At 32.9% G+C, this 18,283-nt stretch overlaps 1 protein-coding gene across 3 annotated transcripts in view; it reads left to right on the forward strand.

Annotated features, from left to right (window-relative positions):
- LOC128242890 (short transient receptor potential channel 7-like) overlaps window positions 1-18,283 on the forward strand; it is a 279,075-nt gene that overhangs the window by 65,116 nt on the left and 195,676 nt on the right. The window contains exon 1 of one of the 3 annotated variants that reach the window (XM_052960299.1): window positions 5,062-5,102. The exons of the other annotated variants lie outside the window; for them this stretch is intronic. The gene's annotated coding sequence lies outside the window, so the exon portion shown is untranslated. Of the gene's footprint in view, window positions 1-5,061; window positions 5,103-18,283 lie in introns of those variants that run through there. 3 annotated transcript variants of the gene reach the window in all.

An 18,283-nucleotide genomic window follows, 5' to 3' on the forward strand; every position in this document is an offset into this window, starting at 1 on the left:
AAATCGTCTTTCATACAGTTAAATAAACCAAAAACATTAACATTTAAAAAATGTAACGGAGTCTTGTTGATGTATGGCATTTCGAATTTTCTGTTTCAGATTACTAAGAATATCTTATTTTTATGTTATACTGCATGTTTAAAGAGAGATGATCATTCTTACATATGTTTATTATATTATCAAGCAAATTCTACTGGCGCAATCTTAACATCTTAAAATTGTTCGAACTTAAATTGAATTAAAAAGTAAATATAATCTATCTTGCTACAAAAGTATTGAATGTCGTCTAAATAGAAAGTGAACACTTTTCTCCCATGCGGTATCATATTTGATCATTTGAGCTGATTATAATTAATTATATAAAGCAGATACTATTTGTATAATGGTATTACCATGCATAATATATATATATATATATATATATATATATATATATATATATATATATATATATATATATATATATATATATATATATATATATTTATACAACTACTATTGTTCATCGTAGCATAACATATAGAATACATTTATGTTCATAAATATATTTAATGCTTATACAATTGAATAATTTCACGTGCGATATGTTTCAAAAGTATTGTGTTTGAATTATGCTTTACACGCAAATTGAACCAACTGCATTTGTATAGGGATACTTACATTCTTGAAGAGTGTTGTATCCGAAATGTTTATAAAAATGTAGATGCTTAAATAATATGTAAATCATGGGCTTTAAGCTTATAGTTAAATACAGCTTGTTCTATCCGTGTGATGGTATGAAACAGTTTTATTACGCTAGATAATTGAATGTCCGCCATTTCGGGGATACTAAGATGTTCTCGGAGTGTACATAATTTACACGTTGACCTTGTGACCGCACTTGGACATTCTACAGAATATAGATAGCCTCGTTTGGAAGGCGCCTTCACTTTCTGTAGAACGGTTACAATATACGCTATCATATACGTATGTGTCTTTTAGTCCCTAATTCACTTCCAGACCAAACAAGTCACTTTAAATAAATCCAACGACTGTAGATATTTTTTACGATATGTAGGGGCTGCATTATGAATGATAATGCACGATTTCAACTGGATTCGTTCAATACACGATATATTTTTACTTTAAACCATGTACAACCCTGTCAGCAAGTAAAATGCGATAAGGCACGCATTTCAGTACACATATATTTTAAGATGACCATCGAACAAATTAAGACGCAAATGATATTATTTATCTTTATGTGGTATTAATAAGTTTGATAAAAATAAAACTTTCAAATAAACGAAAAGGTACTTTTTAGGTTTAACAGAAATATAGTAACATGAAAATGAATTTTATTCAGTGTGGTGGATCCCTAGTCTAATTCTAGGAAACTTTACTATCAACCAAGGGAGTATCGGTCCAATTCAATCATCATTTTGATACGAAGAACCGTCCTCCCCACCGGGATGGACGTTTTACGTGATCCAGTGTGAATTCCTGCCTCTAACTAGGGTTATATCATGACTTCACTATGATCCACAACCTACACCCTGCCTGTAACTAGGGTTATCATGACTTCACTATGATCCACAACCTACACCCTGCCTCTAACTAGGGTTATATCATGACTTCACTATGATCCACAACCTACACCCTGCCTCTAACTAGGGTTATATCATGACTTCACTATGATCCACAACCTAACATGACTGATACTCTAACTGCGGCCAACGCCTACAAATAGTCCGGTGGGATTGTTAGATACATACCGCTTACACCTCGTATGTAGATATATTAAAGACCCTGCAAGGGTAGTTAGTCTTCCAACAACGTATATAACTTGAATACATCTGTATAACTTGAAATGATATTTAGTCGAGCTGTAGCCATCTGGTGGCCAATTTATCGTGGTGCCAAACAACTGTACTCTGGTGGTGATTGATTCGGAACAAAGAAGTCGTCGTCAGTGTATTAAGTTCCAAAGAGCCAACCCATGATATAAATGCATTAAATAACCGATCAAAATATCAATGTTACATGTTTGTAGAAACGAGTTCGCCAGAGAACTTGGCATTTCATTTGTGAACAAGCTGCCGTTTCTGTTGTAAACAAACTGTCATTCCTTTGACAAAACAAAATATTGCTAAGTTTAACAGTGTTAACTAGTTGCTAAAGATATTGCCATGATGGTTTCATCTTACACCTTTAGAGACATTCTTATTCAAAATAAATACATACACTTGTATAACACACATTAATTTTGATTGATACATCTTTAACTTCTTACTAAAATTACATTTATGGAATTAAAACAATATTATAACCATGTTTTTAATAGTTAAAAACGCAAAAATATCAAATGATTGGTGAGTGCTAAAAGCTTTACTGTGACCTACTATAGTCTCATAAGGTAGAAATACCATGTTTTCTGCACCTTTCTTTCAAATTTAACTCGGAAGCGTTCATAACAACCATTGTTTTCAACATGTATTCATCCTTTTTGGTATATCAAAACATTTGTATTAATTGTGGTAAATCTTAGTTGGGAGTAAAAGTGCATCTTTGAGAACTTATGACAAAGTAATGTGTGAAAGCATTGTGGATTAAATTATAATAATTCCATTTTATTGCGTAAAAAACAGCTTATATGGAAAATAAACACATTGTGTTTTCTATCTGAAAAAAGACACGTCCGAGAAGTGAATTTTGCAGGGTATGCATTGTTTTTAAACTATGAAGGATGGATATACAGTTCTACTTTTAAGGGACTCCGGATACCCATGGTAAATGTGAACATTGTCTCTATGAGGTCATATGTTGGTATGCGTTTTGGCTATTGATCACTAAACATTATAACTATAACACATACTACTAGTGCAACATTTTCAAACGATATTTGGTCAGACATCGATGACTTGTTTCGTCTTTCTCAATGGTATTGAGCACTTACTCAAAACCACCATACGGACTTCCCATGTGTTGCTTGCGACAGATTTCACAATATTAGAAATCTCAATCAACCAATTACCTTTTACAGATTATTTATCATATGTAAAGTTAATTAATGTTTGTTTGTTTTTTAAAAAGAATTTAAAAATAAATTGATAACTCTGCACCATATTAAAGTATTGATGTTGTCTCCAATGTTTGATCCTTTTCTGACACACGTGACTTTTGATATTCAATCTTATGATCGTGCGTTTGTAAATTCCATTGAACGCATATTGATGAATGCCTTGTAAAAACACAGGGAATACAAAAGTGTTACCGACAAATCAATTAACAAAACGATAACTGGAGGTTTTTAATGGAAAGTTATAAGATAAGTTAAGATTCAGATAAGAAATATTTTAATTTACCCCTGCTTTCACAAAAAGCAAGGTTTAAAACTTGATTTCTTATTGGTTGTTCATCGTTAGAAATAGAAGAAGATAATATGTTATACCAGGAAAGTTGTCTGTGAGGTATTATTTATTCGAAGCGAGCTTGAGGGTTCGTTTTTTGGTAATTTGATTTCGAAATAAAAACAAAAAAACACATTTTTTCTGTGCCCCTACATAAAAAGACATTTTAATATGAGTACCAAATCAGTGATAAAACAGAGTTTTAAAATTACAATATCTACAAAGTTTTTGTAAATGCTTGAATCCCAGGGAAAACATTCATCACTACTGTCCCAGTAGATATTGTTATTCTCGACGGAGTAGCACATCAATATACCTTATATAATGGCCGATGCCGAACAAAGAATACAGGCAAACCCATGTCAAGAATGATTAAACATGATGTCAACATAATGCCTGGTTTTTCGTTGTTAATGGCTTTAACACCGGCTGCCGCAGCTGCCTTTAACTTCACCAGGTTTTAAATCTAGCCAATATGTATGTGATTTAGCACAATTGTCATAGCTGACAAGAATGTTTAATGTATACGATGTACAACCAAGCATGTCATATTATTAAGCCATTGGTAATAATGTTAAAACAATAGGGCAGGTTGGCTTCATCTGGATTTGGTATGTTGAAAGATACTTTTAAAACACGACCTTTGAAACACATAAAAAAATGGAAAACACGTGTGATGCCAATGTTACCATTTTAACCGTGTTTTCGGGTATACGTAGTTGATGGACGGACCGGTTACGACCATCCTTGGTTTGAGTCAGAGTCAACGCTTTGGCTTCGTTGCAGGAAACACTCACTAGAATGCCGCGTTGCCTGTACTAACTTTCATTTTTTTTTATCTTATTGGTTAAGATATTCATACATGTATGTCCAAAGTACCACGTACCAGCGAAGACTGATTTTGGTGTGCACCCTCTATTTAGCCGATATTTTGCAAAACGGTGACGAGTGGAGGCCATTTCTAAGATAATTTTTCCACATCAGATTCAATTATTCGTCAATTAAAATGTTAACAATTATAGTTTTACAGTTCATGAAACATAATTATATACATTAAACTTAACTTAAGTGGTGAACGCCAATGGGTCATATGCAATTAATGCTGGTGATGTTGCAAATCCAGCTGATACAGACATTCAACTCCAGCAGCAGCAAGACGCCATTAAAATAATTCGTGACGAAATGGGTTTGAAGGTCAATGACGGGATAACAGGAATAGTAGTCTTTAGGAACGGAGGCCCCTAAAGAGGTCCAGAAAAATTGAAGTATGGTGATGTCCAATTTAAATCACAAAGTTGAATGGCAAAAAGAAGAAAAAAAAAGTGTTTTTTTAGTTTTGATCAGGCATTTACCAGATGTAGTAATTTATTGTGCATACTGAAATGTTTTCTTTGCAATTGTATTCATATAACTTCCCATCATAGATCTGGCAAATCTCGTCTGACAATAAGAACACACATTTGATTCAGTCGCTAGGCGAATACAGGTGTTGTGTTTTCCTGCTATGAAATCTTATTGACAAGACTGATCATTATCTTCAGAAATATTGTAACTAATTGTTGAGACAAGAGTGCGTAGTTTTATTTACTTAGCTAGCAATGGGCGAACGGACTTATAAAATGCCTTCAAAGCGCGATTTAGTGTGTGAAACAGTGTTCTCTATGGCCGAGATCTCTTGGTTGAAAATAAGGACAAAAAAGGCTGCAGAATCTGGTAAGAAAATGTTTCAAAAGCATTGACACTCGATCCCTGTTTTAAAGGGCATCAACGAAAAAATCTAGAATAAACAAATAAACATAATATATCTGTAAGTCGACCAATTTAAAAATTGAACCTTTTACCTCGAACAATTGGAAATTGAAGAATTAACATAAGAATCATTCTTGATAATATTATAATGATTGTAGCATTAGTTACACTGTTAGAAGCTGAGAGTTTATGGGATACACACATTCAATGGTTTCATAGCATGGGTGTATGATATAGATATATACTACTTTTGTTCATCAAAGCATTACATATATCATACATTTATGTTCATGATAATGTTTTATGTGTATACAATTTATATCTTTTAGTCCTTAATTCATTTCCAGACCAAATTAGTTACTGATGGAGTTGGGAACGATCCACCAACGAATCTAACTGAGGTGGAAAGTTTTTCACTTGTAGACTTATCAGGCGCTTCATTGCCTATAATATCGGAAAACATTGCTTCAGTATTGGTATTCTTAGATTGTAACAATTATGCTCCCAGCACACAGAGTAATAAGTTCATTTTGAATGGCTGGGGATGTGGATGAAACTGGCGAATCAGGGACCGCCAAATGTTTCAGACCAACTACGTTGTAATGAAAACGGATGAGATAATTAGCAATCATCTCGTACATCCAGGAAAATGATTTTATATAAATAAACCTCAATCGCTTCAGCTGTTGTCTCTCTCGTACTATTCAGAAACGAAATCAGTTATTCCTGATAACGAATTACGATTGTTAGAGACTCTATCATGAATGATAATGCACGATGTTAACCGGATTGGTTCAGTACACTATACATTTGTACTTGAAACCGTAGTACATATCTGTCAGTAAGAAAACGCGATAAGGCACGCAATTCAGTACACATATTTTAAGATAAGCTTTGAATAAATTAATAATTAAATAACCTTTCTTGTTCAAATCAGGCATTGTGTGTTAGTTTTAACATGATCTTAATGCGCTTTTAATAAAATGAACTGTATCTGTTTTATAATAATAAAAGCAATAATAAATGAACTAAAATGTTTTTTGTAAGGTTGAATTGCATAAAAGAAACATGAAAATAAATTTTGATCAGTACGTCGGATCCCAGTGACTGTCAATGTGGAAAAGACTTAAATTTTGGTGTTTAGAAAATGTGGTCGGTTAGCTAGAAATGATATATGGACGTACAATGATCAAGTTATTGAAACTGTCATTTCCTTCAACTATCTCGGTGTAGTATTTTCCTATGATGGATCTTTCATGCAGGCGGCTAAAACACTGGCTGGCAAGGCATTGCGGTCTATGATCCCACTTAAGGCTTTCATCAAACGTAACAAGGTCTCTATTGATATAATGTTCAACTTGTTTGATGCATTCGTGTTGTCAATTATTAACTATAATTCGGAAGTGTGAGAATGAAAATGAGATCTTATGAAGAGAGACTGAGCAATTCAGAAAAACGACAAGATAAACTGGATATGGCTCTGAGAAAGAATAACCTGAAACTTTATGGTATACCATTCTCTGACAAAGAAAACTCAATTCAGACTGAACAAAAGGTACGGGATTTTTTCTCACAAGAATTACATTTAAATCAGGAAGATTTGCAAATCGATTTCGCTTATAGGCTGGCGAACAGAAAAGAAAGCGCTATTTTAACGCGATTCTCCACACTTGTCGTGATGCAGTCCTTTATGCTTTCCGACAAAAACGCAAGCAAGGACCTGTAAACGGTCGGGTGGTGGAAGATCTGCCTGAACGAATAGTAAAATCCCGCACCGGACTGTACCCATTTTTGCAACAATGCATAGCAGAAGGGAAAACCGCTAGGTTTAAGTAAGACAAACTGATAGTTGACGGTGATGCATACGAATTCAATGCTGAAACAAAAACGCCAGTATTAATTCCAAAATAGGGGTTAGGTCAAAGCTCAAAATGCAGTCAAATTGTACATAGTTTTAAAGATACTTATATTAACATTTGCTCTTTGAACATTCAGGGATTAAAGAAGTATGAAAATGATACACTTTTTAAAACATTCTGTAAAACATTCGATGTAATTGGTTTATACGAAACTTGGGAAAGAAACTATGGTGAATTCAATAATTTTTTAAGTGGCTACACATGTATTTCGAAAATACAAAATTGTAAAAACAAGAGGGGCTCTGGTGGCGTCATGGTTTTAGTGAATGACAAAATAAGCCATCATTTCAGACAAATATATGAAAATTTTGATGAATGTGTAATATTACTTGTTGCAAAGGAAATTACTGGTCTTTCACATAATTGAATAATGATGTTCACATACATAGCACCAGATAGATCTCCGATTTACGATGACGTCAGTGTAAACGGCATTGAAATTCTACATGACAAACTGCTTGCGATTGCCTCGGATTTTCCCTCGGCGTATATGTTAATTGCAGGGGATCTTAATGCAAGAATCAGTAACAAACTTGACTATATACCTAATGATGACGTCAATTTCATATTTGGTGAAACCGCTTACCCTAGTGACGTATTTTGTACACAGAGAAACAATAAAGACGTAACACTAAATAGATTTGGTATCGCTCTTGCTGAACTTTGTTGTGTTTTTGATATACATATGCTGAACGGGCGGATGGGCGATGATAAATTGGGCGAGTTCACATGCACTGCGAATGGCGGGAAAAGTGTAGTAGACTATATACTAACATCATCACCGCTTTTTTGCCATGCTGGTCATTTTGAAGTTGGGGGAGAGGATTTTTCAGACCATTTCCCTTTAAAACTGAAATTGAGAATTTCTGATAAGAAAGAAAAATCAATTGACAACTCGAATTTGAAGACCGCATATCATTATAAATGGGATGAGAGTTGTCGTGAAACGTTTTTAGAACAGTTTAATATGCATTATACTGATTTTGAAAGCATGTCGACAGAGCTGACCTTTACTGAGCAAATGAATGCTTTTATGATGGCGTTTAAAAGTGCAGGCAGTTGCATGAAGAAAAAACGATGCGGTCTCCAAAATAAACCGTACACTTCAGTTCAACCAGAATGGTGGGATGAGGAATGTTCTGAACTTAAATACGAGAAATTACGGCGTCTAAGAAAATTCCGAGTAACAAATAATTACAGTGATTTTGAAATATACAAAGTGAGCAAAGCTAAATTTAAGTCGACTTGTGCGTCGAAAAAGACTTATTTACAGAGAACAAAACGCGAAAGTCTGATTAACAGTAGTAATAACCCAAAATTATTTTGGGAGCAAATAAAAAAGGCAAAAGTAAAAATAAACGATTCTAGTGACATGGATTCCGGTGAGACCTGGTTTAATTATTTTCAGCGTTTATTTAGTGGAAGCGAAAGCGATATTTCTGACCAGTATGACACACTGCGTGATTTAAAAAGGGAGGTAAATGCTGACTCCTTAAATCGATGCATTACGGATGAAGAGATATACAGAAGTATACGGGACCTTAAAATTAACTGTGCTTCAGGTTATGATGGTGTGTGTATTGAAATGTTTAAAGCCACCGCTCAAAGAATTACGCCTTTTTTAAAAATCATTTTTAATCATATTTATGAAACTGGCGTTTTCCCCGAGGAGTGGGGAAAAAGTGTAATTACTCCGCTTCACAAAAAGGGATCGACATTAGACCCTAATAATTACAGGGCAATATCCTTATCAAACAGTTTAAGTAAAATATTTGTCAATATTTTAACCAAAAGACTAACGACCTGGTGTGAAAAACATAAAATAATTGATGAATCCCAAGCCGCTTTTAGGCCAGGGTACTCGACCGTGGATAACATATTTAATCTGCAATCTGTTATTCAAAAATATACGACTAAGAAAGGAGGGAGATTCTATGTTTTTTACTTGGATTACCTTAAGGCTTTTGACAATTGTATACACTCTAAGATCTGGCAATGCCTGTCAAGAAACAATGTCAACGGTCGTTTTTTGAACATCTTTCAATCCATGTATAGACAAATGAAAGCGTGTGTGAAAGTTAAAAATGGCCTTACTGATTTTTTTCAGTGTAAAATCGGCACCAAGCAGGGATGTTTGTCGTCACCGATAATTTTTGCACTTTTCATGAATGATCTTGTGAATTTTTTTAAATTAAAGGCAGATAATGGTATATATATATCACAAGAAATGGACAAGTTATTTGTTTTGATGTACGCTGACGATGTTTCGGGATTGGCTGATACAGCGGTACGCCTACAGGGGTTGATAAATAACATTGAGTCTTTTTGTGATAATGTTGGCATGAAAGTGAATCTTGAAAAATCTAAAATTATGGTTTTTAGAAATGGCGGGCCTTTAAGGCAGTATGAACATTGGACATATAAAGGTGATAAAATAGAAGTGGTCTCCTTTTATAAATACCTTGGAGCATATTTTACACCGAAGTTATCGTGGTCGATGACAAAGGACACGCTGGCAAAGCAGGCAACAAAAGCTTTAATGAGCATCTTTTCATGTCAAAAGCACTTTTACGGATTTTTTATGCCAAAACAGGCATTTAAGCTCTTTGATAGCATGATATTGCCAATTTTGTTGTTATTCTGCAGAAATTTGGGGGTTCCAATACGCAGAGAACATCGAACGTGTTCATTTTAAGTTTTGTAAACATGTATGTGGACTTAATAAAAATGTGTCAAACTTCTTTGCACTGAGCGAAAGTGGGCGATTACCCATTTCAATTACTTATAACCTTAGATGCATATCGTATTGGGAAAAACTAGTTAAAATGCCTCCAAACAGATATCCAAGACAAATGTACCTTCTGTTACGAAGTCAAGACTCGAACGGCAGAACAAATTGGGCCTCCCACGTAAAAAGACTGTTGTTTGAAAATGGATTTTGATATGCATGGCTGGCAAATGACATTGGGGATACAAAAACGTTCTTACAAACATTTAAAACCCGGATTAAAGATTGTGCGTTACAAAAACTTCAAGCACAAATAAACAATTCGCCAAAGGCATTTTACTACCGAGAATTTAAAACGCTTTTAAATGTCGAACGTTATTTGTTTGTTGATATGCCAAGTATGTATAAACGATGTTTCTCTAATTTTCGCTGTTCTGGGCATCAACTTATGATTGAAAAGGGGCGTCATATGGATATTAGCCGTGAATATAGATATTGTCAATTTTGCTTAAACATGCGGCATGTTTATTCAGTAGAAGATGAGTTTCACATGTTTTTGATATGTCCTTTGTATGATACAATAAGACGAAATATGTTTCCTCCTTATTGGCTTAATCATTTAGAAACTGTACACTTATTCACCAGAATTATGGCTGTTGAAAATGATAGAGAGATTTTTATTTTAGCAAAATTTGTATATGAATGCAGCAAAGTACGGGAAGAGTTCATGAAGAGATTGATTTCCTAAAATTGTACTTCCAATTTGTGTTCTATTACTATAATTGTATCTACCATAATATTTATTCAATATCTTATGTTTTGTGTTCCATGTGCCTTTGTATTATATTTACCACTTTTCACACATGTTTGATCAATTATTGTTAATGCCATGTAAAATAATAATCTCATGATAAATGGTTTAAACGCTTCTATAATTTCATATATTTTACTTTTGAAGTTACAATTTATGTGTTGAAATTTTCGTTGTGATATGATCTGTAATTATCATGGATAAACATGTTGTTATTATGTATTTATAACACAAATCTGTCTGTATTTTGGGCTGGCGGCCTTTCATTACAAATAAACATTCGTATTCGTATTCGTATTTTTAGCCAGCGGGTTATGCGGACTACTTGGCGAGCTACCATGGAGATACAGTCATTATTGTATTTATATAAGGAAGTAAAGCATATATTCCAAAGGTCTAACTACATGGTAATTCTTTATAATCTAAAATATAGAAATGTTTTAGCTAAACTCATATTGTCCTCACATAATTTGGATATTGAACTAGGTAGACATAACAATATCCCTATACAGGATAGACAATGTACTTTGTGCCATTTAAACGAAATAGTAGACGAGTTTCATTTGTTTTTATTTGCCAAATATATAATGACATCCGGCAGACTTATATGCCTAAAAGTATGTTAGGGATCCTAGTATGATTAAATTTATATCATTACTACATTCTGATAAAAAAAACTCTGTTAATAAAATTACCTATTTTCAGTATTTTATATTTTGTATGATATTTTAAAAGTTATTCTCAATTTATATTACTGTTAAATGTGTTAGGTTATATCTACCAAAATATCCATATGCATTACTTATTTATTACATGCATGCTATTTTTCATCTGGTTTTATAACGATAAGCTGTATATGCTTAAGTTCAGTAAACATTATGTTCTGTTTAACTTGACCTGATATCCAGTAGATCTTTAGCCACATGTGGCCATTTTATCGTGGTGCTAAACAACTACACTCTGGAGATGATTGTGTCGTTACAATAAATTCGTCGTCAGTTCAAAGTGTTAAAAATAGCAACCCATGAATTAATTGCATACATTTAAGGATCAATTTTTCAATGTTACATGTTTGTAGAAACGAGTTCGCCAGAAAAAAATGTCATTTCAGTTATGGACAAGATGTCGTTTCTGTTGAAAGCAAGCTGTCATTCTCTTGGCAAAACACAGTTTAGTATAAACTAGTTACCATAGAAATTACAATGATGATATCTTACATCTTAAGAACTTATAACAATGACATGTGTGAAAGCATCGTGGAAACAATCAAACAGCTATTAAAGGTCCCTTTTATTGCATAAAACCCAAGAATATGGGGAATAAACACTTTCCAGAAGTGAACTGTAGCAGAGTATGTATTGTCTTACAAACATTGTATGATGGACATACAGTACAACTATTGAAGGACTCTATGTCAAATGTGAGCAAGGTCTCGTTAAGATCAGATTTTGGTTGCTTTTTACATCGATCACTTTACATTATTACTTTAACAAAACCTACTGGAGCAACTATTTTAACGATTTTTGATCAAGACAGCGCTTTTTTATTTCGTCTTTTTCATTGGTATTGAGCGCTAAATCAATACTATCATACACAATTCCTGTGTGTTGCTTGTGGCAGATTAAACAAATATTAAAAAAAAAAGTATTTTATCTCAATTAACCAATTACCCTTTATTTATTAATCATCATTAATAGAGTCAATAAATGTTTCTTCAAATGATTTTGTATTTTTTTAACTCTGCACCATTTTAATGTTTTGTCATTTTCTGTGGCACATAATCACCTGATGTATATAAATATTTGTTAAAGAAATAATGGAGTATTATCGATACAATAATTGACGAAATAATACCTGGAGGCTTTTAATGGGAAATTAAGATTAGATTCCGGTAACAAAGATTCAAATGTATCCCTAATTTCACGAAAAGTGAGGTTTTACAACTTGATTATCCATCATTCAATACAGTGAATAATATATTATTACCAAGGAAGTTGTCTGTGCCGTATTTTCTATACTAAGCTAGCTTGAGGGTTCACTCAGGGAACACTTTAAGAACAGGTAAGTTATTTCTTAAAGATTAAAATCAGTAATAAAACAGTCTTATATAATTACCATCTCTATAAAGACTCTGCGAATGCTTAAAGTCCCGAGGAAACATTTTTTACGACCGTCCCAGAAGATATTTTCTTTCTCGTATCAGAAAGATTAGTAAATCAATTATCCCTGATAAAGGCAGATGCCGAACAAATTCTATAAGCAGACGACATGTCACGAATGAATATTTATATTGTCAACCCAATACGAGCTTGTTTGTTGTTAGTCGTTGCTGGCTCAGCTGCTTTCAACTAAATCACGTGTTCTTTCTAGCGAAAAGGAATGCGATTCGGCACAATGGTCATCCCTGACAGGTATCCGATTTTAGTTTAATCATATTTTATTGCTCTTTTGTAAATAATATTATTTTGCATACAATTTACACGTACACTTACAATCAAATAAAACAAAAAGAACGAATGTGTTGGGCTAAAAGTTATTACAACATTAGTTTCAGCCCTTTCCAGGCGTCAATATAGCGTCAATGTCGTTTAAATCTATGATTAAACGTAACTAGAAAAGTGAGAAAACGTTACTTCGAACAACTATTATGGCAACTAAAACCAAACTTTATTTTAAAATAACAAAAGAAGATCTGGAAACGACCTTAAGAAGGCATAACACGAGAAAAGGGTGTTAAAATGTTAAAATTGGCATACACGTGTCATGCTTTTATCACATGCTACACCTTGTTTCCGGTTTAATATAACCATCACGTATTTTTTTATATTACACATGTGTAATATAACATTGCTCTTCATCTATTGGTCAGAAAATATATCGCTCCGCATTTATATAAAAAGTTAATTGGCAAAAAGGAACTGCTAATTGGTAATATTCCTGTATACCAAACCTTCAATTCTTATTTTATTTCTATAATAAATATTTGTTTTGTTAGAGTAGTTGAATTTCTTTCTAAATATTAAGAGGATAACAAAGTATGTCGTCTTGATATCTTGAAAAAGCAAATTTAGAAGCGTCCAAAATTTAGTTTATTTTAACCGAAAATGAACATAAACATTATGACGTCACATCTACTAGATGACGTCATGATGTTTATGTTCACTTCCGGTATAACAGAAAAAGATTTCGTTAAAATTAAAGTGTTTACAGTGTGATTTTTACTGGATATCATCTGAGAATGCATTCTTAAATAAACGGAATTAAAACGATCGGGTATATATGCTGTTTTAAATAAATCCTGGTACTACATTCCTGCAATGCATGTAGCGCGGGAAATGACAACACTTGGTGATATTCGGCTCATCAGCCTCGCAGGTGAAACAGGTAGGGTTTTTTTTGCCATTTTATACCGGAAAAAGCATGTGATAAAAAGAATCTGACACTCGTTGTCATTTAATACCAATTTTTACTAAACTCGTCCAGGAAAACTGTCAGTAAGCTCGCCAAAGGCTCGCTAACTAACAGTTTTCCTGAACTCGTTTAATAAAAATTGGTATTAAATGACAACTCATGTCAGATCCTCTATATGTATATTCAAAGAAATATATCACACAATACATAATATTATATTATTTGAAATAGGCCAACCTGACCCGTGATCAAATCAATGTAATACAATGACTTATATATACATGTATGGCGGAACAGATTGATTTATATATTCACAGATTTAGCAGCTATACTCATATAATTTAATATAATTGTCTTTATCGGTTATGAGTTATAACTTAACTGTATATCTATCAGCCGTATGACTTATGCACAACACTACAATGATACCATGGATTTTGATTAGCAATTCTCGTTACTACTGTACTCATAATGTACAAATAACAATAATGTTTTGCTAGTTTAGAGTAAGTTTTTAACAGAAAGATAGTCTATGGAATAACAAAATCAGGCTTGTACGTATAAATATGTATTGTTGTAAACGATACTATCCGGTTAATGTGTGTCAACTTATTCCGAATAATTTATTAATCTGTTGTATTTCATATATACACTTTACGTCTAACATAAAGAGTACCGTTATTCAAATACAATTTAACCGTGCACTAAGTCGTGTTTACACTCATTCTTAATTTTTTTAATTCAAAAGCATGATATATGTATGCTGATAAGTTTCTTACAGTATTAACGTTTTCGGACTGCAAAAGTTGTACAGTCTTATACATACTAGGCCTAAGTCTATAATAACGTTTTATATATTTATCTTTAATAGTATTATAAAGATTACATTCCATCAAAAAATGGTATTCATCTTCAAGTACTTGGCATAAATTACAGATCCTATCTTCTCTTGGTACATTTGACCATCGTCCAGTTTCTATTAGTAAACGATGAGAACTAAGTCTTAACCGTGACATAGCAATTCGATATTTTTCTACATTTACAATATTCAAGTATGCTTGGTATTCAAAATTACCGAGAGATATATAAAACGTTGCTCTAGATGAATCATTTATCCGACTATTAAGATTTTGAATAAAATTATCTTTGACTCTTTGCTTAAACAAGCTGATAAATACATTTATATCACCAACACCTTGTGTTAACCATAACTCATTGAACCCAAAATTACAAAGCATGTCTCTTACACTAGCGGCCCAGTTCTTTTTTCTTGGTCTAATATCAATGTCTCTTAACATCATTTTATACACATTGTTAAAAAAATTTCTATCCGAGCACTCTATCATTTTAAACCAGTATTTAAGAATAGATACATAACGTAGATGAACAAAGTCTAAGCGTCCCAGCTCGTTATATACAAAATCGTTTTGTGTTGATTTCTTACCTTTCAATAATGATTTACAAAATAAAATATGCATGCGTTCTACACACAATGCATTTGTAAATCCCCAAACCTCACATCCATAAAATAAGATAGGCTTAACCAGCTTATCAAAAAGATCTAAAATATGTTCTACGGAAATATTAGTGAAATGAAATAAGTATCTCTTCAACTTGAAAATAGCATTTAGCGCTTGGCCAGCTTATGTCTTGCATGTATTTTGAAACGAACCACCAGGCGTGAAAACAATACCCAGATAACATTATTTGTTAACAATCTCAATATTCCCACCCTCATAACGGAAGTTCAAATCATTAGGCATATATTATATGCTTTTATTACCATATACCTTTAAAGGGTCGTTATACGACATTTTTGCGTTATTACGAATTGTATTTAAACAATGTCTTTAGTTCTAAATATACTTTAGAGGACTGCATCTATGTAAAACGAATGAATGAAAAACATATAGATTAGTTATTGCTGTTTGTAGTTTTTTTCGTTATGCATAAGAACCCATTTTGGAATCTCGAAAGCCAACACATTAGATGCAGCTCTGCTGACAGATAGTGTTCTGTTTCTATTGAAAGAAGGGGTAGCCAATATTTTCAAATCTCTTCTTGGAGGAAGATTTGGACATTTGTCTCAATTCTGAAGTTCTCTGCCATAGAATGTTCCTTATAAAATGGAATTTTTTATTACTTGGCCAACTCACTGAAATAAAAACGTTCGCGTTCCCGAAACTTCTTTTCACATTAAGTGTATTGGAAACAACATTTGAGCAGTGTCTTAAAAATACACAAAATAAAATGCACAACGTCTAATGGAATGGAAAACACGATAAAATATCAAGATATCAAAAAATTCAAGAATATGAAAATGGCGGTTAAATGTTCAACATATCTTTTTAAAGCAATAAAAGCAAGTTGAGTGAAAAGAAATCTGTTCAACAGGCAATCCAAATGAGTCAAACTAATATCGGAAATTATTTAACAATTTAGAAAAGATATAAATTTTAAAATTGCTATGATGATATCTTACATCTTTATAATTTATGACAACGAAATGTGTGAAAGCATCGTGGAAACAATCAAATAGCTATGTAAGTTCACCTTTATTGTGTAAAAACAAAGAATATGGGGAATAAACACTTTGTGTTTCCTATCTGCGAAATAACAAAAACGACACGTTCCAGAAGTTAATTTTAGCAGAGTATGTATTGTCTTACAAACATTGTATGATGGACATACAGTACAACTATTGAAGGACTCTATGTCAAATGTGAATAAGGTCTCGATAAGATCATATTTTGGTTGTGTTTTTGATATCGATCACTTAACGTTATTACTTTAACAAAAACTACAAGAGCAACAATTCTTAACGATTTTTGGTATTTCTTATCTCAATCAACCAATTACCATTTATAAATTAATCATTAATCAATAAATGTTTCTTGAAATGATTTTGTAACGATTTTTTTAACTCTGCACCTTTTACATGTTTTGTCTGTTTCTGATGCACATAATCACGTGATGTATATAAATGTTTGTTCAAGAAATAATCAAGTATTATCGATACAATAATTGACGAAATGATACCTGGAGGCATTTAATGGGAAATTTAGATTACATTCCGGTAACAAAGATTCAAATGTACCCCTAACTTCACGAAAAGTGAGGTTTTACAACTTGATTTCTTATTTTTCTGTCCATCATTTCATACAGTAGATAATATATTAATAACAGGAAAGTTGTCTGTGCCGTATTCTCTCTATGAAGCGAACTTGAGGGTTCACTCAGGGAAATATTTAAGACAAGGTAAGTAATTTCTTAAAGATTAAAATCAGTAATAAAACAGTCTTATATGATTACCATCTCTACAAAGACTCTGCGAATGCTTAAAGTCCCGAGGAAATATTTCTTACGACCGTCCCAGTAGATATTTTCATTATCGTATCAGAACGATTAGTAAATCAATTATCTCTGATAAAAGTTGATGCCGAACAAATTCTATAAGCAGATGCCATGACACGAAGGATTATTTATGTGGTCAGCCCAATACGAGCTTTGTTGTTAATCGTTGCTGGCGCAACTGCTTTTAACTAAACCACGTGTTGTATCTAGCGACAAGGAATGCGATTTGGCATAATGGTCATCCGGGGTACAAATATTACTGTCATATCATTGAGCAATTTACTACGAAATTATGGCAAAACCAAAATGAATTTAAAATAAAACGCAAGAAGATCGTAAAACGACCTTTAGAAGGCATAACACGAGAAATGGGTGTTAAAATTGGAACAGACGTGTCATGCTAATGTTACCATATACCTTTCAAAGGTCGTTATAAGATTATATGGATTATTATATTATTTTTGCGTTATAACGATTTGTATTAATACAATGTTTTTCGATGGTTCTAAATATGGTTTCGTGGACTACGTCTATGTAAAATGAATAAATGAAAACAAATACAGATTATTACTGTTGTTTGTAGTTTTTTTCGTAATGCATTATTACCCATTTCGCCATCTTGAAAGCCACCACATTAGATGCAGCTCTGCTGACAGAAAGTATTCTGGTTCTATTTTGAGAAGGGGTTGCCAATATTTTCAATCTCTTCTTGGCGGAAGATTTGGCAATTTGTCTCAATTCTGAAGTTCCTTGCCACAGAATGATCCTTATAATAGTAGCGTCTTACAGATTAGATGCCTCTGTCGACGTTTAGATTATTGAACCATGAACATCAATGCGTTGCCAGGCTTCCTTTCAATTTGAAATCATTTGAACAAAATTACAAATCAACTCTTACAAAGAATTCCTTTGCATAATATTT

Source organism: Mya arenaria, chromosome 8, assembly GCF_026914265.1.
Source record: "Mya arenaria isolate MELC-2E11 chromosome 8, ASM2691426v1".
Classification (NCBI taxonomy): Eukaryota; Metazoa; Mollusca; class Bivalvia; order Myida; family Myidae; genus Mya; species Mya arenaria.